The sequence below is a fragment of the Rhinoraja longicauda genome, chromosome 29 (genome assembly GCF_053455715.1).
Source record: "Rhinoraja longicauda isolate Sanriku21f chromosome 29, sRhiLon1.1, whole genome shotgun sequence".
NCBI lineage: Eukaryota > Metazoa > Chordata > Chondrichthyes > Rajiformes > Arhynchobatidae > Rhinoraja > Rhinoraja longicauda.
Genome location: NC_135981.1, coordinates 5,185,745 through 5,208,117, shown reverse-complemented (window position 1 = coordinate 5,208,117; position 22,373 = coordinate 5,185,745).

The window sequence follows — 22,373 nt, the reverse complement described above, 5'->3', positions numbered from 1 at the left end:
AAAGGAGATGTGAAGGGCAAGTGTTTGTTTCACACAGAGAGTGGTGGGGGCCATGAGCTCGATTTGACCTCAGTGTAACTGAACCCGTACAAATATGGACTAATAATCTACCTACCAATGGGGGCATCATTAGGGTAGACAGAAAGAAACTGTTCCACGAGGTGGGAATGTCAAGGACTAGAGGGCGTAGCTTTCCGGGCGGCACGGTGGCGCAGCTGGTAGAGTTGCTGCCTTGCAGCGCCGGAGTCCCGGGTTCGATCCCGACTGAGGGTGCCGTCTGTACGGAGTCTGTGCGTTCTCCCCGTGACCTGCGTGGGTTTTGGAGTCACGGAGTGATGCAGTGTGGAAACAGGCCCTTCGGCCCAACTCGCCCACGCCGGCCAACATGTCCCAGCTGCACTATTCCCTAGTGGATTTTCTCCGAGATCTTTGGTTTCCCCCCACACTCCAAAGACGTACAGGTATGTAGGTTAATTGGCTCGGTGTTGGTGAAAAAAATTTGCCCCTAGTGTGTGTAGGATAGTGTTAATGTGCGGGGTTCGCTTGTCGGCGTGGCAGGACCTTTTTCTGCGCTGTAACTCTAAAACTGTAGACTGTGCCTTTGATTGTCTTTTGCACTGTTATGGTCATCTTGGATTACAGGTATTAATTTACAGTATTATTTATCATATGTGTGTGTGTGTGTGTGTGTGTGTTACTGCGTTCACAGGATTGATAAACTGTAGCAAGGACTTCATAGCTCGTTGTCAGTACATAGACATTTAAACACTCTCGACTGATTGAGAATGATCAGCCATAATCACATTGAATGGCGGTGCTGGATCGAAGGGCCGAATGGCCTCCTCCTGCACCTATTGTCTATTGTCTATTGTCTATTGTCTATTGTCTATTGACTCTCAGCCTGAGATACTGGAATAAGCTGCTTCACAACAGCACCCTCAATGCAAGTTTGAGTTGGATGTAGCTCTTCGGGCTAATGGAATCAAGGGATTATGGGGAGAAAGCAGGAACGGGGGTACTGATCCTGGACGATCAGCCATGATCATATTGAATGGTGGTGCTGGCTCGAAGGGCCGAATGGCCTACTCCTGCACCTATTTTCTATGTAAAACTAAAAACTAAAACCTTTAAGGTGTGTGGGGCAGGATTTCTTTACACAGAGAGTGGTGGGTGCCTTAAACACGCTGCCCGTGTTGATGGTGGAGGCACGTAAAATGGTGGCATTTACGAGGCTTTCAAGTCGGCTCAGATATGCAGGGAATGGAGTGGTATGGATTATGTGCAGGGCAGACAATAGTCGGTCTTGGCATCATGTACAGCATGGAAAATGTGAGGCCGAAGGGCCTGTTTCTGTGCCGTGCTGGTTCCGTGTTCTATGTTCTAAGTGCTGACAGTGATCAGACGAGATAGATCTTTTTCACCTGGTTGGACATAATGAGACAGAAGACTTCTCTCTGAAATCCTAATGGGCAAATGTTGAAGGCAATAAAATGATGATTTATGTCCGAAGGTGATGCTTCCTCAAGAAATGGTGATTTATTATTTTTTAAATGTCTTTCACTTTGTCAGCGATTTTACTCCTCAAACAGAACAGAGAACTTAGAACATTGATACAGCGCTCGTGGCCAGGATCGAACCCAGGTCCCTGGTGCTGGAAGGCAGCAACTCTACCGCTGCGCCACCGCGCCAAATTCCAGTGTGTGTCAACATTTTGGATAGAGTGTTACTCTGGATAGAATCTACTCCACCCTTTCAATCACGGCTGATCTATCTCTCCCTCATAACCCCATTCTCCTGCCTTCTCCTCATAACCTCTGACACCCGCACTAATCAAGAATCTATCTATCTCTGCCTTATATACACATATATCCACTGACTTTGCCTCCACAGCCTTCTTTGGCAAAGAATTCCACAGATTCACCACCCTCTGATTAAAGAAATTCCTCCTCATCTCCTTCCTAAAGGAATACTCTTTAATTCTGAGGCTGTGACCTCTGGTCCTAGTCTTTCCCGCTAGTGGAAACATCCTCTCCACATCCACTCGATCCAAGCCACTCTCTCCTTTACAGTTTTCTCCCCCCCCCCCCCCCCCCCCCCACTCTAATCAGTCTGAGTAAGGGTCCTGACCTGAAACATCACCGCTCCATTCCTTCCACAGATGCTGCCTGACCTACTGAGTTCCTCCAGTGCTTAGTCTTGTACTCTTAAACCATACCCGCTACACCAGGTCTCATCTATGAAGTCCCATTCAGTGCTACGCAGTTAACTGCACGGTGGCGCAGCGGTAGAGTTGCTGCCTCACAGCGCCAGAGACCCGGGTTCGATCCTGACTACGGGGTGCTGTCTGTACGGAGTTTGCACGTTCTCCCCGTGACCTGTGTGGATTTTCTCCAGGTCCTCCAGTTTCCTCCCACACTCCAAAGATTTCGTTTTGGAGGTTAATTTGGCTTCTGTAAAGTTGTCTCCACTACGTAGGATATAACATAGCACATGGGTGATCGCAGGTCGGCATGGGCTTGGTGGGCTGAAGGGCCTGTTCCAACGCTGTATCACTAAACTAAACTAAACTTAAAATGTATCTGGGGGGGGGAGAATAAAATTAGACGCAATTTGCCGGGATGCATACCTGTTTTATAGTCTTATTCACAAAATGCTGGAGTAACTCAGCAGGTCAGGCAGCATCTCAGGGGAGAAGGAATGGGTGACGTTTCGGGTCGAGACCCTTCTTCAGTTTGAAGAAGGGTCTCGACCCGAAACGTCACCCATTCCTTCTCCCCTGAGATGCTGCCTGACCTGCTGAGTTACTCCAGCATTTTGTGAATAAATACCTTCGATTTGTACCAGCATCTGCAGTTATTTTCTTATACTATATGTTTTATAGTCTTGGTAAGAGATATCATACGTTCATAAGTGATAGGAGCAGAATGAGGCCATTCGGCCCATCAAGTCCACTCTGCCATTCAATCGTGGCTGCTCTATCTTTCCCTCTCAACCCCATTCTCCTGCCTTCTCCCCATAACCCCTGACACCCGCACTAATCATTGATGGTTATCAGACATAATCCCAGAGTAGATGGGAGGGCTAAGAATATTGTTGAAACAGCTAATCTGTCGAAGTGGATTATTTTAAAAAAAACCTTAAATATCAAATCTCTTCAGAGAGATGTAAACTGTTTCGCACAGTATTCAAGGCTTAGATATTAAAATGCCAGAAGCATCAAGTGTGTCATCAATTCTGGTACCTTTTAAACAGATTTAGCACAATAATATCTTTATTCTCATGAGGCTTACCGGATGAAAACTTTTTTTTTTTTTTTTAATAAACAGCACGAATACCCACTCGACTTTGGGTCTTTAATGCAGTTTGAATCTTTGCCTGTGACAGGCATGATGAAAAATTGGAAGTTGGATGTCATGAATTTAATAATCTGCCTGGATAAAAGGCGCTTCTGCACATAAATTTACACAGATTAGAAAACAAAGTCAGCAAACCCCTGGGACTTTCACTCCTGCACAGACTCCAGACGTTAGACTTTGGAGATGCAGTGTGGAAACGGGCCCTTCGGCCCATCGAGTCCACGCTGGCCAACAATCCTACACACTCGGAATCCTACACTGGCACTATCCTACACACTCACAACAATTCACAATTTTACTGAAGCTAATTAACCGACAAACCTGTTTGTCTTTGGAGTGTGGGTGGGAAACCGGAGCACCCGGAGAAAACCCACACAATCACGGGGAGAACGTACAAACTCCGTACAGGCAAGCACCCGCAGTCAGGATCGGACCCGGGTCCCTGGCGGTATAGGGCAGCAACTCTAACGATGCTCCACCATTCGTACAGCATGGTACGAAGTCAGCATCAGGTTCAACAACTCTTCCCTGAGGAGGGCTTTGCCCACCATGGCTTGGGTGACCAAGTTATTCTCACTGCCCCATTGTTTCCACAGTAGACTAAGGGCAGCACAGCTGGTAAAGCTGCTGCCTCTTAGCACCAGAGACCAAGGTTGACTGCCCAGGCAGTTGGAGCTCAAAGAAGCAGCATTAACCACACGTTAACCCTATCATAGCCCCTTACAACCATTGGAAGCCTCTTTGTATTTGGGCAAACTCAAATCTGCCCTGACACCTCCTGACACCTCCTCTAAGAAGGGTCTCGACCCGAAACGTCACCCATTCCTTCTCTCCCGAGATGCTGCCTGACCTGCTGAGTTACTCCAGCATTTTGTGAATACCTCCTCTAAGACTGCCTCTTCCCAGACATGTCGTTTTCACACCTTACCCTTCCATGTCTCTAGACTCCCTCTCCCCTGACTCTCAGTCTGAAGAAGGGTCTCAACCTGAAACGTCACCCATTTCGTCTCTCCAGAGATGCTGCCTGTCCCGCTGAGTTACTCCAGTATTTTGTGGCTATCATCGGTGTATCAAACCAGCATCTGCACTTCCTTCCCACACAAATCAGATCTAGTGTGTGTAAGCTCCCTCTTATGGTGACTTCTTCCCCTGACTACAGAAACATCCTGATTTTGCAACTCTCTCTCTCTCTCTCTCTCTCTCTCTCTCTCTCTCTCTCTCTCTCTCTCTCTCTCTCTCTCTCTCTCTCTCTCTAGAGGTAAAAGAGCCATTAGGAGGCAGTGATCACAACATGATAAGTTTTACTCTGCAAATGGAAAGGCAGAAGGGAAAATCGGAAGTGTCGGTATTACAGTATAGCAAAGGGGATTACAGAGGCATGAGGCAGGAGCTGGCCAAAATTGATTGGAAGGAGGCCCTAGCAGGGAAGACGGTAGAACAGCAATGGCAGGTATTCTTGGGAATAATGCAGAGGTTGCAGGATCAATTTATTCCAAAGAGGTGGAAAGACTCTAAGGGGAGTAAGAGACACCTGTGGCTGACGAGGGAAGTCAGGGACAGCATAAAAATTAAGGAGAGGAAGTATAACATAGCAAAGAAGAGTGGGAAGCCAGAGGATTGGGACTCTTTTAAAGAGCAACAAAAGTTAACTAAAAAGGCAATACGGGGAGAAAAGATGAGGTACGAGGGTAAACTAGCCAATAATATAAAGGAGGATAGCAAAAGTTTTTTTAGGTACGTGAAGAGGAAAAAAATAGTCAAGGCAAATGTGGGTCCCTTGAAGACAGAAGCAGGGGAATTTATTATGGGGAACAAAGAAATGGCAGACGAGTTAAACCGTTACTTTGGATCTGTCTTCACTGAGGAAGATACACACAATCTCCCAAATGTTCTAGGGGCCGGAGAACCTAGGGTGATGGAGGAACTGAAGGAAATCCACATTAGGCAGGAAATAGTTTTGGGTAGACTGATGGGACTGAAGGCTGATAAATCCCCAGGGCCTGATGGTCTGCATCCCAGAGTACTTAAGGAGGTGGCTCTAGAAATAGTGGAAGCATTGGAGATCATTTTTCAATGTTCTATAGATTCAGGATCAGTTCCTGTGGATTGGAGGATAGCAAATGTTATCCCACTTTTTAAGAAAGGAGGGAGAGAGAAAACGGGTAATTATAGACCAGTTAGTCTGACATCAGTGGTGGGGAAGATGCTGGAGTCAATTATAAAAGACGAAATTGCTGAGCATGTGGATAGCAGTAACAAGATCATTCCGAGTCAGCATGGATTTACGAAGGAGAAATCATGCTTGACAAATCTACTGGAATTTTTTGAGGATGTAACTAGGAAAATTGACAAGGGAGAGTCAGTGGATGTGGTGTACCTCGACTTTCAGAAAGCCTTCGACAAGGTCCCACATAGGAGATTAGTGGGCAAAATTAGGGCACATGGTATTGGGGGTAGGGTACTGACATGGATAGAAAATTGGTTGACAGACAGAAAGCAAAGAGTGGGGATAAATGGGTCCCTTTCGGAATGGCAGGCAGTGACAAGTGGGGTACCGCAAGGTTCGGTGCTGGGACCCCAGCTATTTACGATATACATTAATGACTTAGACGAAGGGATTAAAAGTACCATTAGCAAATTTGCAGATGATACTAAGTTGGGGGGTAGTGTGAATTGTGAGGAAGATGCAATAAGGCTGCAGGGTGACTTGGACAGGTTGTGTGAGTGGGCGGATACATGGCAGATGCAGTTTAATGTAGATAAGTGTGAGGTTATTCACTTTGGAAGCAAGAATAGAAAGGCAGATTATTATCTGAATGGTGTCAAGTTAGGAGGAGGGGGAGTTCAACGAGATCTGGGTGTCCTAGTGCATCAGTCAATGAAAGGAAGCATGCAGGTACAGCAGGCAGTGAAGAAAACCAATGGAATGTTGGCCTTCGTAACAAGAGGAGTTGAGTATAGGAGCAAAGAGGTCCTTCTACAGTTGTACCGGGCCCTGGTGAGACCGCACCTGGAGTACTGTGTGCAGTTTTGGTCTCCAAATTTGAGGAAGGATATTCTTGCTATGGAGGGCGTGCAGCGTAGGTTCACTAGGTTAATTCCCGGAATGGCGGGACTGTCGTATGTTGAAAGGCTGGAGCGATTGGGCTTGTATACACTGGAATTTAGAAGGATGAGGGGGGATCTTATTGAAACATATAAGATAATTAGGGGATTGGACACATTAGAGGCAGATAACATGTTCCCAATGTTGGGGGAGTCCAGAACAAGGGGCCACAGTTTAAGAATAAGGGGTAGGCCATTTAGAACGGAGATGAGGAAGAACTTTTTCAGTCAGAGGGTGGTGAAGGTGTGGAATTCTCTGCCTCAGAAGGCAGTGGAGGCCAGTTCGTTGGATGCTTTCAAGAGAGAGCTGGATAGAGCTCTTAAGGATAGTGGAATTAGGGGGTATGGGGAGAAGGCAGGAACGGGGTACTGATTGAGAGTGATCAGCCGTGATCGCATTGAATGGCGGTGCTGGCTCGAAGGGCTGAATGGCCTACTCCTGCACCTATTGTCTATTGTCTATTGTCTATTGTCTCTCTCTCTCTCTCTCTCTCTCTCTCTCGCTCTCTCTCTCTCTCTCTCTCTCTCTCTCTCTCTCTCTCTCTCTCTCTCTCTCTCTCTCTGTCTCTCCCTCTCTCTGTCTCTCACTCTCAATCTCCCTCTCCCCCTTTCTCCCGTGCTCTCTTTCTCTTTCTCTTTCTCTTTCTCTTTCTCGTTCTCGTTCTCTCTGTCTCTCTTTCTCTTTCTCGTTCTCTCTGTCTCTCTTTCTCTTTCTCGTTCTCTCTGTCTCTCTTTCTCTTTCTCTTTTTCTTACTCTTTCCTTTTCCCTTTCCCTTTCTCTTTCTCTTTCTCTTTCTCTTTCTCTTTCTCTTTCTCTTTCTCTTTCTCTTTCCCTTTCTCTTTCTCTTTCTCTTTCTCGTTCTCGTTCTCGTTCTCGTTCTCGTTCTCGATCTCTTTCTCATTCTCTGTCTGTTTTCTCTTTTTCTCCTTCTCCTTCTCTCTCTCTCTCTCTCTCTCTCTCTCTCTCTCTCTCTCTCTCTCTCTCTCTCTCTCTCTCTCTCTCTCTCTCTCTCTCTCTCTCTCTCTCTCTCTCTCTCTCTCTCTCTCTCTCTCTCTCTCTCTCTCTCTCTCTCTCTGTCTCTCCCTCTCTCTGTCTCTCACTCTCAAACTCCCTCTCCCCCTTTCTCCCGTGCTCTCTTTCTCTTTCTCTTTCTCGTTCTCGTTCTCTCTGTCTCTCTTTCTCTTTCTCTTTCTTGTTCTCTCTGTCTCTCTTTCTCTTTCTCTTTCTTGTTCTCTCTGTCTCTCTTTCTCTTTCTCTTTCTTGTTCTCTCTGTCTCTCTTTCTCTTTCTCTTTCTCGTTCTCTCTGTCTCTCTTTCTCTTTCTCTTTCTCGTTCTCTCTGTCTCTCTTTCTCTTTCTCTTTCTCGTTCTCTCTGTCTCTCTTTCTCTTTCTCTTTTTCTTACTCTTTCCTTTTCCCTTTCCCTTTCCCTTTCTCTTTCTCTTTCTCTTTCTCTTTCTCTTTCTCGTTCTCGTTCTCGTTCTCGTTCTCGTTCTCGTTCTCGTTCTCGTTCTCGTTCTCTTTCTCATTCTCTCTGTCTGTTTTCTCTTTTTCTCTTTCTCTTTCTCGTTCTCCTTCTCTTTCTCTCGAGACGCGAGAGAAAACAATGTTTACTGAGAAGCTTTCTCAGTGGCGGGGGAGCCTGCCACAAGGGGAGGTTCAGGTTTAGTTCAGTTCAGTTCGGTTTAGTTCATTGTCCGGTGCACCGAGGTACAGTGTAAAGCTTTTGTTGCGTATTATCCAGTCAGCAGAAAGACATGATTACAATCGAGCCATTCACAGTGTATAGATACATGATAAGGGAATAACGTTTAGTGCGAGGTAAAGCTAGTAAAGTCCGATCAAGGGCAGTCCGAGGGTCACCATTGAGGTGGGTAGTAGTTCAGCACTGCTCTCTGGTAGTGGTAGGGAGCACTCACCTTTCCTGGACCATTGTCTGTTACTCCCATTAACACCACACATGAAACACCCATTTATTTCGCTCCATTTAATCTGCAGTACAGAATTATAATAAGCTGCTCGGTGAACCTGGTGAGTTTAACAGCACCAGGAAACATAGCTTAACAGCTCCAGCCACAAACTCACCCTACCTGGACGAACTTAGCGGGCCGGGCAGCATCTGCATAGGGGAAACGACAGGGGACATTTTAGGTCCCTGCCCTTAGAGTCATAGAGTGATACAGCGTGAAAACAGGTCCTTCGTCCCAACTTGCCCACAACGACCAACACGTCCCAGCTACACTAGTCCCACCTGCCCGCATATGGCCCATGTCCCTCCAAACCTGTCCTATCCATGTACCTGTCCAATTGTTTCTTAAACGTTGCAATAGTCCTAGCCTCAACTACCCCCTCCGGCAGCTCGTTCCGTACACCCACCACCCTGTGTGTGAAAAAGTTACCTCTCAGATTTTTATTAAATGTTTTCCCCCTCACCTTAAAACCTATGCCCTCTGGTTCCCGATTCCCCTACTCTGGGCAAGAGATTCTGTGCATCTACCCGATCTATTCCTTTCATGATTTTGTGCACCTCTGTAAGATCACGCCTCATCCTCCTGCGCTCCATGGAATAGAGTCCCAGCCTGCTCAACCTCCCACTGTAGCCCAGACCCTCGAGTCCTGGCAACATCCTCGTGAACCTTCTGCAGACGGATGGAGACGAGTGGAGATAGCTGGTGGAAGATGAGAGGAAGAGAGTGGGACAAGACCTGGCAAGTGCTTGATCTACTGAGTTAGTGTTTTATAATTGACCTCAATGATCTGCACTGGAAAGAAATCTGTGACATGCTTCCCATTATCATCTGAGAGAAACAAAGAGGAAAGCAGGCTTTATTTTTGCAGATCCTTCAGTGAAAACCACCTTATAATCACGGTGATGGAGTTGCTGTCTAACAGCGCCAGAGACCCGGGTTTGATCCTGACTACGGGTGCTGTCTGAATGGAGTTTGTACGTTCTCCCCGTGACCACACGGGTTTTCCCCGGGTGCACCGGTTTCCTCCCACTTTCCAAAAACGTACAGGTTTGTAGGTTAATTTGGCTTCGGTTAAAAATAAATTGTAAATTGTCCCGTGTGTTGGGAATGTAGTGAAATGCCAGTGTGTGGGGGGATCGCTGGTCGGCACGGACTGGGGGGGGCCGCAGGGCCTGTTTCCATGCTGTATCTCTAAACTACACAAAACTAAATCCTGCCCTTCCTCACCAGTGCACCAGCCTCCTTAAATACCACCAAGTCCAAGGAGCTGATCATCAACTTCCGTAGGTCACACAACGGGGAATACGCCCCGATCTTTATCAATGGGGGCAGTGTGGAGAGAGTGTCCAGCTTCAAGTTTCCGGGCACTCACATTTCGGAGGACCTCACATGGTCCACTAACACCGCTGCGCTGGTCAAGAAGGCACAGCAATGACTGTTGTAGAACTAAGAACACTGAACAAGTCTGGTCTACCCCAACAGCTGCTGACGACCTTCTACCGCTGCACCATAGAGAGCATCCTAACGCATGGCATCCCTGTGTGGTACCTCAGCTGCACGGAGGCAGAAAGGAAAGCTCTACAGCGGGTAGTCCATAGAGCTCAGAGGACCATCTGAACACAGCTACCAGCCTTGGAGGGCATCTACAACACACGATGCCTCAGAAAAGCCACCAGCATCCACAAAGACTCTTCACACCCCTGCAACAGTCTGTTCGAACTTCTACCATCGGGCAGATGATACAAAGCCTTCTACGCCCGCACCTCCAGACTCAGGAACAGCTTCATCCCCAGGGCCATAGCTGCTATGAACCGGTCCTGCTGAGCCGGATGGTCACATCGCACAGTGAACCGGCACAGATCTACTTGCACTTTATTCTGTTTTAAAACTGTTACAATTTGTTTCATTGGGTTGTTTAAATTAATACTGACTAGCTAATTAAATTATTGCATCATATGGGAGGCGCATTCCCAATCTCGTTGTACCCCAGTACAATGACAATAAAGATATTATGGCGAGTCCGAAACTTGTTGGTTGTAGAAGAAGTTTATTGCAGCCGCAATATTCGAATACAGAGTTAAACAACAAGGTACAGGACAACCAATACAAACTTACTGTCTTCCTTGAAGACTTCGCCGAACTGACTAAATCGGGCGCCAAACGCGCACCTGACATCGCTGGCCAATCAGCGATGTCGCTCCCTGGACCAATCCCCACGGTCGCGTTCCCACGTGACCTCGCTGGCCAATCCGAGGGTTCGATGACCTGGACCATTCTCTATGGTCGCTACATGACCCCCCCCCAGAACCCGAGGTGCGGAACCTAGCTGGGAGCCGGATTTCGCGACCATAACGAGTACGGAGAGGGACAGCCTGAACCACAGGAGCCGGAGGTTCCGGACTTGGCGGAACAGCCGGAACGAGAGGTTCTGGAGGAACTACCGGAACGGGGGGTCCTGGAGGAACTGCCGGAACGGGGGGTCCTGGAGGAACTGTCGGAACGGGGGGTTCCGGACTGTGCGGAACTAACGGAGGTTGGCCTCTCCTAGGGGTTTGACCGACCAGGACTGGTTGATCCGGGTCCAAATGGGCAGGTTTGAGCCGGGACACCGAGACAAGCTCACGCTTGCCGCACATGTCTAAGGTGAAGGTAGCCGTTCCCTTACGTAAAACCCGGAACGGCCCTTGATAGACCCTCTGCAACGGGGCGCGATGGGCATCTTTGCGCAGAAAAACAAAATCACAGTCCTTCAGGGAAGACGGTTCATGTACCATGGGACACCCATGACGTGAAGTCGGAACTGGAGCCAGGGAGCCCACCCGTTCCCGGAGAGATGCTAACACTGATGGGACTGTAGGGAGCAGGTCTGAAGGGTCCGGAAACAGATCTCCGGGTACTCGAAGTGTCGAGCCATATACTAGCTCTGCGGACGACGCACCGAGATCTGGCTTAGGAGCAGTCCGGATGCCCAAAAGAACCCAAGGGAGTTGGTCTACCCAGTCTGGGCCTTCAAGCCTTGCACTGAGGGACGCCTTAAGTTGGCGGTGGAACCTTTCTACGAGTCCATTTGCCTGGGGGTGATATGCAGTCGTGGGTTGTAACTTGGACCCGTACAGTTCTGCCAGCGCGGCCCAGAGGGACGAAGTGAACTGTGGCCCTCTGTCAGTGGTAATAACTGCCGGGACCCCGAAACGAGCTACCCAATGAAGGGCCAAAGTCCTAGCACAAGACGCTGACGAAATATCAGACAATGGGAAAGCCTCTGGCCACCGGGTGAACCGATCCACCACCGTTAGGAGGTGGGTGTAGCCCCGGGAGGAAGGCAAAGGCCCGACCAAATCCACGTGTATGTGGAAAAAACGAACAGCCGGGACCTCGAAATCCTGTACGGGGGGCTGGACGTGGCGCTGGACTTTAGCGGTCTGACAGGGCACGCAGGAACGTGCCCACACCGCTACCTGTTTCCGCAGGCCATGCCAGACAAACCTCGCTGCTACCAAGGCAGAGGTGGAGCGGATGGACGGGTGCGCCAGCCCATGAATGGCATCGAAAACCCGGCGCTGAAGGGAGGGTGGTACTACCGGCCTGGGACGGGGAAGAGAAACATCGCACCAGACTTTCGTGCCCTCCGACCCACAAGCCACCTGGGCCAACTTCAATCCCGAAGTGGTGGACTGGTAAGCCGAAGCGGTATCCGCCAGGAGCTGTGCCTCCGCAAGCTCCTGGGGATCCACTTCGCAGTCCACCGCCGAAATAGGGGGAAAAGCAGGTCTAGACAGGGCGTCAGCAACGGCATTAAGCTTACCCGCGACATGACGGACATCGGTGGTAAATTCGGAGATAGCAGTCAGGTGCCGCTGCTGGCGGGCCGACCATGGGTCAGACAATTTCAAAAAAGCAAATGTTAATGGCTTGTGGTCCGTAAATGCCACAAATGGGCGGCCCTCGAGGAAGTACCTGAAATGACGAACAGCTAAATAGAGAGCCAGAAGCTCTCGGTCAAATGCGCTATATTTCAGCTCGGCCGAATTTAGTTGCCGGCTGAAAAACGCTAAAGGCTGCCAACGGCCACCGACCTGCTGCTCCAGAACCCCGCCCACCGCCACGTCAGAGGCGTCAACCGTCAGGGCCGTGGGGGCGGAGGGGCTCGGATGGACCAACATGGTGGCGTCTGCCAAGGCTGCCTTAGCTGCTGTAAAAGCCGACTCTGCGGTCGGGGACCACAACAACTCTACCGGATTCCCTGCAAGGCATTGGAAAAGCGGGCGCATGATTCGCGCCGCTGCCGGAACGAATCTATGGTAGAAATTAACCATGCCTACGAACTCCTGCAGCCCTTTTACTGTGGTGGGCCTGGGAAATGCCCGGATAGCCTCCACCTTCTCGGGCAAAGGGGAGGCGCCGGCAGGAGTAATTCTGTGCCCTAGAAAATCAAGAGCAGGCAGGCCGAATTGACATTTGGAGGGTTGGATAATGAGCCCGTGGTCTTGGAGCCGCTGGAACACGGTCCGCAAATGGGCCTGGTGTTCCTGCACTGAGGGGCTGGCGACCAGGATGTCGTCTAAATAAATAAACAAAAAGGGTAAACCCCGGCCCACGCGGTCCATCAGTCGCTGGAAAGCCTGTGCCGCGTTCTTTAAACCGAAAGGCATACGCAACCATTCAAACAACCCGAACGGAGTAATAGTTGCAGTTTTCTGTATGTCCTCCGGTCGCACCGGAATCTGATGGTATCCTCGCACCAAATCGATTTTGGAAAACACCACCGCTCCTTCCAGCCCAGATGAAAAATCCTGTAGGTGCGGTATGGGGTAGCGATCAGCCGTGGTGACAGCATTGAGACGCCGATAATCGCCACATGGTCTCCACCCCCCAGATGCCTTGGAGACCATGTGTAACGGCGAGGCCCACGGGCTGTCAGACTGACGGACAATTCCCATTTCCTCCATCTTCCTGAACTACGCCCTTGCCACCACCAGTTTGTCTGGCGGTAGTCTCCTGGCCCGAGCGAAAACGGGAGGGCCTTCGGTGCGGATGTGATGGACCACACCGTGCTTAGCCGAAGGTGTGTCAAAACGTTGGACGAGCAGCTCTGGAAACTCTGCCAGAATCGCAGCATACGAGTCGGGGGCCGCGACGACGGCCTGGACAGTAGGGCTGGGCGAGGAGGCGATTGTCGGAGCGACGTGCTCATCTTCGGCAGAGGGTCGGAGGTCGTTACCGCGGACATCAGGAACCAGTGAAAAAGCCCAGAGAAAATCTGCGCCCAGGATCGCTTGTTTGACGTCGGCTATGATGAATGGCCATTCGTACGTGCGGAGGCCTAACACAAGGGACATCTTCCGTGTACCGAAAGTGCGAATTGGACTGCCATTAACCGCGATGAGGGTGGGACCTGTCTTACCCGATCTGGTTTCGAGGTCGGTCGGCGGCACTATGCTGACGATGGCTCCCGTGTCTACCAAAAATTCTGTGTCCGTGAATCGATCATGGACATAGAGGCGCCGGTTCTGGCCAATCGTAACTGCCCCTATGTACGATCGGCCGAGGCATTTCCCGCGAAGGTACAAGGCAAACGACAGTTGCGGGATTCGTTACCCCATCGTAGGTGATAATAGCACCAGCCGCGCTTGTGCGGATCTTTTTGGCGGGCTTTCGGAGAATTGGCGGGAGACGTGGCGCCATCTTGCCGTCGCTGTGGCGTGGTCGCCGATGTCGAGACTTTGTTGATTGAAACACTTGCCTTGTTTTTTGCCGCTATGAGCGCGTCCGCTTTCGCTGCATATGCTTCGGGGTCCTTAAAAGAACAATCCGTGAGCAGCAGTCGGACATCCTCGGGAAGTTTCTCGCGGAATGCCTGTTCAAACATAGGGCAATCCGTATGCTCACCGGCTAGCATCATCATTTCGGCCATGAGGACGGAAGGCAGTTGGTCTCCAAGACCCGGTAGGTGCAGAAGTTTTGCCGCACCACCATGCTTATTAAACCCGAAGGTTCGCAGTAATACCTTCTTCATGGCCTCGTACTTGTTCTCCGCAGGTGGATTCACGATGAACCGCATCACGCGCTTGGTTGTGTCCAGCGATAGAGCGCTGACGAGGTGGTAGTACATCGTGGATTCGTCCGACACCTTCTTTATCTGAAATTGAGCGTCGGTGTGGATAAACCAAGCTTGCGGTGCGTGCGTCCAAAACAACGGAAGATGAACGCTTGCCGCGCTTGACTCCGGTGTGCCCTGCTCGGTCATCGTCAACGAGGCGTCGGGTTCCTGCTCAGTCGGTGATCGTCCAGATCACGTCGGGGTCACCAATATGGCGAGTCCGAAACTTGTTGGTTGTAGAAGAAGTTTATTGCAGCCGCAATATTCGAATACAGAGTTAAACAACAAGGTAAGGGACAACCAATACAAACTTACTGTCTTCCTTGAAGACTTCGCCGAACTGACTAAATCGGGCGCCAAACGCGCACCTGACATCGCTGGCCAATCAGCGATATCGCTCCCTGGACCAATCCCCACGGTCGCGTTCCCACGTGACCTCGCTGGCCAATCCGAGGGTTCGACGACCTGGACCATTCTCTATGGTCGCTACAATATATTGTATTATATTGTATTGTTCTCGATCCAGGTTTAGTTTAGTTTTGTTTAGAGATACAGCGCGGAAACTGGCCCTTCGGCCCACCGGGACCGCACCGACCAGCGATCCCCGCACATTAACACTATCCTACACACACCAGGGACAATGTACACTTATACCAAGTCAATAAACCTACAAACCTGCACGTCTTTGGAGTGTGGGAGGAGACCGGAGCACCCGGAGAAAACCCACGCAGGTCACGGGGAGAACGTGCAAACTCCATACAGACAGCACCCGTAGATGGGATCGAACCTAGGTCTCTGGCGCTGTAAGGCAGCAACTCTACCGCTGCGCCACCGGGCCGCTGGTCCCCGGAGCGGGGATTGAACCCACAACATTCTGACTCCAAGGTGATTGTACCACCCATAGAGACGCAGCTGTCAGAGTATCCAATGCAACCAAAATATCCAAGGGCCGAATGGCCTCCTCCTGCACCTATTTTCTATGTTTCTATGCAACCTGATGATGCAGGACCTCTCTACTCATCTCTCTAATTTGAAACTGTGCCCCAAATGTCATCCCTGGGGAACTGTAACTGTGCAGTTTTAATGATTTGTCAAAAATTATTTAAGGAAAATAACGGTTGCTTTTTGTATAATTATGGAGTGTTGTTCACTGCAGCTGGGCAGAGATATTAATCATTTTTTCCTGGTTTGTTATTTCTTTCTTTTTGCAGAATGTTCCGGATAATTTTAGCTCCGAGTTTTGAGCATCGAGGTAACCAAATAAGGCTGTACTTGTTAAAGGGTTCACATGCATGGTTGAAATCAAGAATGCCATCAGCAGATGAAAGGCGGAGAGATAGAGTGGGGGAGTAGCAGGGGGTGAACAGAGCGCTGGATCGCATAGAAACATAGAAACATAGAAACATAGGTGCAGGAGTAGGCCATTCGGCCCTACGAGCCTGCACCGCCATTCAATATGATCATGGCTGATCATCCAACTCAGTATCCCGTACCTGCCTTCTCTCCATACCCCCTGATCCCTTTAGCCACAAGGGCCACATCTAACTCTCTCTTAAATATAGCCAATGAACTGGCCTCAACTACCTTCTGTGGCAGAGAATTCCACAGATTCACCACTGTCTGCGTGAAAAAAGACTTTCTCATCTCGGTCCTAAAAGACTTCCCCCTTATCCTTAAACTGTGATCCCTTGTTCTGGACTTCCCCAACATCGGGAACAATCTTCCTGCATCTAGCCTGTCCAACCCCTTAAGAATTTTGTAAGTTTCTATAAGATCCCCCCTCAATCTTCTAAATTCCAGCGAGTACAAGCCAAGTCTATCCAATCTTTCTTCATATGAAAGTCCTGCCATCCCAGGAATCAATCTGGTGAACCTTCTCTGCACTCCCTCTATGGCAAGAATGTCTTTCCTCAGATTAGGAGACCAAAACTGTACGCAATACTCCGGGTGTGGTCTCACCAATGCCCTGTACAACTGTAGCAGAATCTCCCTGCTCCTATACTCAAATCCCCTCGCTATGAATGCCAACATACCATTCGCTTTCTTCACTGCCTGCTGCACCTGCATGCCTACTTTCAATGACTGGTGCACCACGACACCCAGGTCTCGTTGCATCTCCCCTTTTCCTAATCGGCCACCATTCAGATAATAGTCTGCTTTCCTGTTCTTCCCACCAAAGTGGATAACCTCACATTTATCTACATTATACTGCATCTGCCATGCATTTGCCCACTCACCTAACCTATCCAAGTCACGTTGCAGCTCTTAAGGGCTAACGGAATCAAGGGATATGGGGAGAAAGCAGAAACGGGGTACTGATTTCGGATGATCAGCCAAGATCATATTGAATGGCGGTGCTGGCTCGAAGGGCCGAATGGCCTACTCCTGCACCTATTTTCTATCTTTCTATGTTTCTCCATGTCAGGGGGTTATGGGGAGAAGGCAGGAGAATGGGGTTAGGAGGGGCAGATGGGTCAGCCATGAATGAATGGCAGAGTAGGCTTGTTGGGCCGAATGGCCTAATTCTGCGCCTATCCTTTATGACAGAGGACAGTAGGATCAGGCAGTGGAAGAAGGGTCCTGACCTGAAACATTGCCTGGCCATTCCACCCCACAGAACCTGCCCGACCCGCTGAGTTACTCCAGCATTTTGTGTCTGGCTCAAGATTCCAGCATCGACAATTACTTGTGTTCTCCATTTTACCGCTCTACCGTAACATCTCCTCAAAGTACAACTATTTTGAAGATGTTTCATTTTAGGCCAACACAGGGCAGCTGCCTCACAGAACCAGAAACCCATGTTCTATCTCCGAGTTCCCATTCCTTCTCTCCAGAGATGCTGCCTCTCCCCGCTGAGTTACTCCAGCATTTGGTGTCTATCTTCTGTTTAAACCAGCATCTGCAGTTCCTTCCTACACAATGATACTTTCTTGTCATGTGCACCAAGCTACAGTGAAATGCTTTGTTTTGCTGACAACTCGGCACGGTGGCGCAGCGGTAGAGTTGCTGCCTCACAGCGCCAGAGACTCGGGTTCGATCCCGACTACGGGCGCCGTCTGTACGGGGTTTGTACGTTCTCCCCTGGACCCTCGTGAGTTTTCTCCGAGATCTTCGGTTTCCTCCCACGCTCCAAAAACGTACAGGTTTGTAGGATAACTGGCTTAGTATAAATGTAAAACTGTCCCTACTGTGTGTGTATGGCAGTGTTAGTGTGCGGGGATCGCCGGTCGGCGAGGGTTTACAACAAAAGGCACAAAGTGGGCCGAAGGGCCTCAATGGGCCGAAGGGCCTCAATGGGCCGAAGGGCCTGTTTCCGTGCTGTGTCTCTCAACTAAATCTAAAACTAAAACTCGGGGAAAATCATCCAGCAGTCCTCATCTAGGCAGGTTTTGGCATCGACTCGAGGGATTATTCATAAATACACACTATCTTGCCCTCTACATAATCCATTAAACTCCAGTCAGTAGTCGGCTCAGAGTCACCAACTCTCCCTGAAAATAAATACGCACCATTTGATTTTAGGGTTTGTATCCATAGCAACCACACTTATAAGTATCTTTCTGCTCAAATATGTTTTTTTTTTTTTTTTTTTTTTTCTTGTTTGCTGAATTGAAAGAAGATGCTGGGGCTGAGATAAGTGTCAGGTGCTGAGGTTGTGATAAGCACAAACCACCATCAAACACAAGACCTTGAAGTCTCCAGGGCTCCGTTTGATCTCGCTGAAGCAGATATAGATGGTGAACACTCTCATTGGAGAGATACAGCAGAATAAACCCACCAACGTGGGCGGCACGGTGGCACAGCGGTAGAGTTGCTGCCTTGCAGCGCCAGAGACCCGGGTTCGATCCCGACTGCGGGTGCTGTCTGTACGGAGTTTGTACGTTCTCCCCGTGACCGAGTGGGTTTCCTCCGAGATCTTCGGTTTCCTCGCTCGCTCCAAAGACGTACAGGTATGTAGGTTAATGGGCTTGGTATAAGTGTAAAAGGGTAGTGTTAATGGGCGGGATTCGCTGGTCGGTGCGGACTCAGTGGGACAGAGGGCCTGTTTCCATATTGTATCTCTAAACGAAACTAAACTAACTCTACGCTGACCATTTACACTAATCTCACATTCTCCCTCATGAAGTGTGTCGGATCATTGCCTGAGATGAGGAAGAGTTTCCAACCTTAGAGAGTTATGAATCTTTGTAAATCTCTTATCGCAAATTTCTGTGGATCTTGAGCGATTAAGTACTGAACTAAATGGATTTTTGAGCCTTAAACAAACCCAAACTATCGAGTCTTTCCTTCCGGGACAACTTTTCTCATTCTTGCAATTGGCCTGGCGAATTAATCTCTTTTTAGACTGCCTCTAACGTTGCTTTTGATAGACACAAAATACTGGAGTAACTCAGCGGGACAGGCAGCATCTCTGGAGTGAAGGAATGGGTGACTTTTCCGGTCGAGACCCAGACTCTAATGTTGCTGAATTCGTTGCTAAGGCCGGTGACCAAAACTGCTTCAGCATTCCAGGTGAGACCTCAACAACTGTACTACACTCGCTGTACAACTGGAACAAAACCTCAGACGTTTTCTCTGCCTCAGCAAACTAGCTACGACAGCCCACAGGGGAGAAATGCCTAAAAACAAACCCTTGCTTACATTTTGTTTTTAACGCAGTGCCACCTTTAGCACACAAAGTGCCTTGGGACTTTATATATGACGTTAAGAATTTTAATGTCATTGGTATGTCTGTCATCTAAATTGGACGGAAAACCGAAGTCTTATTGTTTCCATTAAATCGTGTTTCTTCGTGTGCTCATGAATTTATTGATGAGCAGGAAGGCAATTTGGTTCGGTTCATTATTGTCAGGTGTACCGAGGTACAGTGAAAAGCGTGCCATCCTGTCAAAGAAAAGGCTACACATGAATAAAATCAAGCCGTCCACCGAGCTCAGATAAGAGGTAAAGAGAAGATAGATACAGAAATGCTGGAGTAACTCAGCGGGACAGGCAGCATCCCTGGAGAGAGGGGATGGGTGATGTTTCGGGTCGAGGGATATCAAGGGACAAAGGGGGGTGGAACAGTGGTGCAGCAGTTGAGTTGCTGCCTTACAGCGCCAGAGACCATGTTTAGGTTAGAGATACAGCGCGGAAACAGGCCCTTCGGCCCACTGAGTCCGCACCGACCAGCGATCCCCGCGCACTAACACTGCCCTACACACACTAGGGACAATTGACTCATACACCAAGCCAATTAGCCTACAAACGTGTACGTCTTTGGAGTGTGGACCCTGCGACGTCGCCATGGCAACGGGCCTTCACGGTCAGACCAAGACCCCTGCACTTACGACAGCCGGGACTTGGAAATGGCGCCAAACTGCCGGCCCTGTAGGAAGGAACTGCAGAAGCTGGAGTAATTCAGCGGGACAGGCAGCATCTCTGGAGAGAAGGAATGGGTGACGTTTCGGGTTGAGACCCTTCTTCAGACTGTCTCAGTGTAGTACTGCTCGATGACGTTGAGCTTGGCGGTGGGAAGGCCGTCAACGTTGAGCTGGAGTAGCGCTAAACCTCGACGGTTGGCGGCATTTGACGGTGCCGCCTGGCCTGGGGACCGCGGTCTGCAGACGTAGCAAAGACGTTAGTTTCTCTTTAAGGGCTTTTGAGCCAGTGACCTGCTCGTGGGGGAGGCCGCGTCGAGGCTGTCTTAGTCTTCTGTGAGTGTGGGGACCCAACACAGACAGTGGAGCACACAGTCACCAGATGCCCCAAATACCGGCCACCGAATGGTGAACGAGGTCTGATTGACCTGGACGATGACACGTTGGCCCGGCTCGCCTCAACGGTGCTGCAGGTCTAAAAGACATACGACAGAAGAAGAAGTGTACTACTGCTACACACATGCACTGTATCTGACAATAGACAATAGACAATAGACAATAGGTGCAGGAGGAGGCCATTCGGCCCTTCGAGCCAGCACCGCCATTCAATGTGATCATGGCTGATCATTCTCAATCAGTACCCCGTTCCTGCCTTCTCCCCATACCCCCTGACTCCGCTATCCTTAAGAGCTCTATCTAGCTCTCTCTTGAATGCATTCAGAGAATTTGGCCTCCACTGCCTTTTGAGGCAGTGAATTCCACAGATTCACAACTCTCTGACTGAAAAAGTTTTTCCTCATCTCCGTTCTAAATGGCCTACCCCTTATTCTTAAACTGTGGCCCCTTGTTCTGGACTCCCCCAACATTGGGAACGTGTTTCCTGCCTCTAATGTGTCCAACCCCTTAATAATCTTATACGTTTTGATAAGATCCCCTCTCATCCTTCTAAATTCCAGTGTATGCAAGCCTAGTCGCTGCAGTCTTTCAACATACGACAGTCCCGCCATTCCAGGAGATGTTTATCTAAGACGTATCCAAGTGCTTATGTATAGTGATGCTTGCACTGAGCTGTAGACAACAATGAACGTCACTGTACCTCAGTGCATGGGACACATAAAGTGCCAGACTGTACACCATTGCACTCCTTAAATAAAGTACTCAATGAGTTAATACCTGACTGAATGTGCTTGGAATAACAGGGCTATTTTGGCATGCATTACAGAGAGACTCCTAACATCTATGATCAATGACAGTCACCAGAACATAAAGAAAACATCAGAGATTTGAATGCTAATCTGATTCTCTGTAGGATATCAGCCACAGAGAGAAGAACAGAATCCAAATATCCACACATCTGCAGGCTGCAAGATGGTTGGAAGGGGCCCTGGCTGCAGATGTATCTCCTGGAAGATTCTAGAAGGGGTTAGCGGCCTTGCAAATCACCCATCATCCTCATCGAGAAGAACCAGCACTGTAATCGTCTGTCCGAGTTTGCACCTTCTCCCTGTGAAGGGGGGCGGTTTGCTCCGGTTTCCCCACACACACTCCAAAGACGTGCACGTTTGTAGGTTAATTGGCTTCTATGAATTATAAATTGCCCCTATTGTGTGAGGATAGCGCTAGTGTACAGTGTTATCACACAATGCTGGAGTAACTCAGCGGGTCAGGCAGCATCTTGGAGAGAAGGAATGGGTGACGATTCGGGTCGAGACCCTTCTTCAGACTGGTCGGTGGACTGAAAGGCCCGTTTCCACACTAAGGTTTAAAGTAAAGTCTAAAGTCTAATTTCGATACATTTTGACTATAAAACACTTTGGACTTTTGTTCCTGTGCTGTTGTATTTGTGTTTAGTACAACTGCTCTGTTTTGATAGCATGCAAATCAAAGCTTTTCACTGTACCTCGATACACAACGTGACAATGTTCCCAATGTTGGGGGGAGTCCAGAACCAGGGGCCACAGTCTAAGAATAAAGGGGAGGCCGTTTAAAACTGAGATCAGAAAAAAACTTTTTCACCCAGAGAGTTGTGAATTTGTGGAATTCTCTCCCACCGAAGGCAGTGGAGGCCAATTCACTGGATGAATTTAAAAGAGAGTTAGATAAAGCTCTAGGGGCTAGTGGAACCAAGGGATATGGGGAGAAGGCAGGCACGGGTTACTGATTGTGGATGATCAGCCATGATCACAATGAATGGCAGTGGTGGCTCGAAGGGCCAAATGGCCTCCTCCTGCACCTATTTTCTATGTTTCTATGTTTCTATGTAATAATAAACCTAAACCTAATAGACAATAGACAATAAGTGATCATGGCTGATCATTCTCAATCAGTACCCCGTTCCTGCCTTCTCCCCATACCCCCTGACTCCGCTATCCTTAAGAGCTCTATCTAGCTCTCTCTTGAATGCATTCAGCGAATTGGCCTCCACTGCCTTCTGAGGCAGAGAATTCCACAGATTCACAACTCTCTGACTGAAAACGTTTTTCC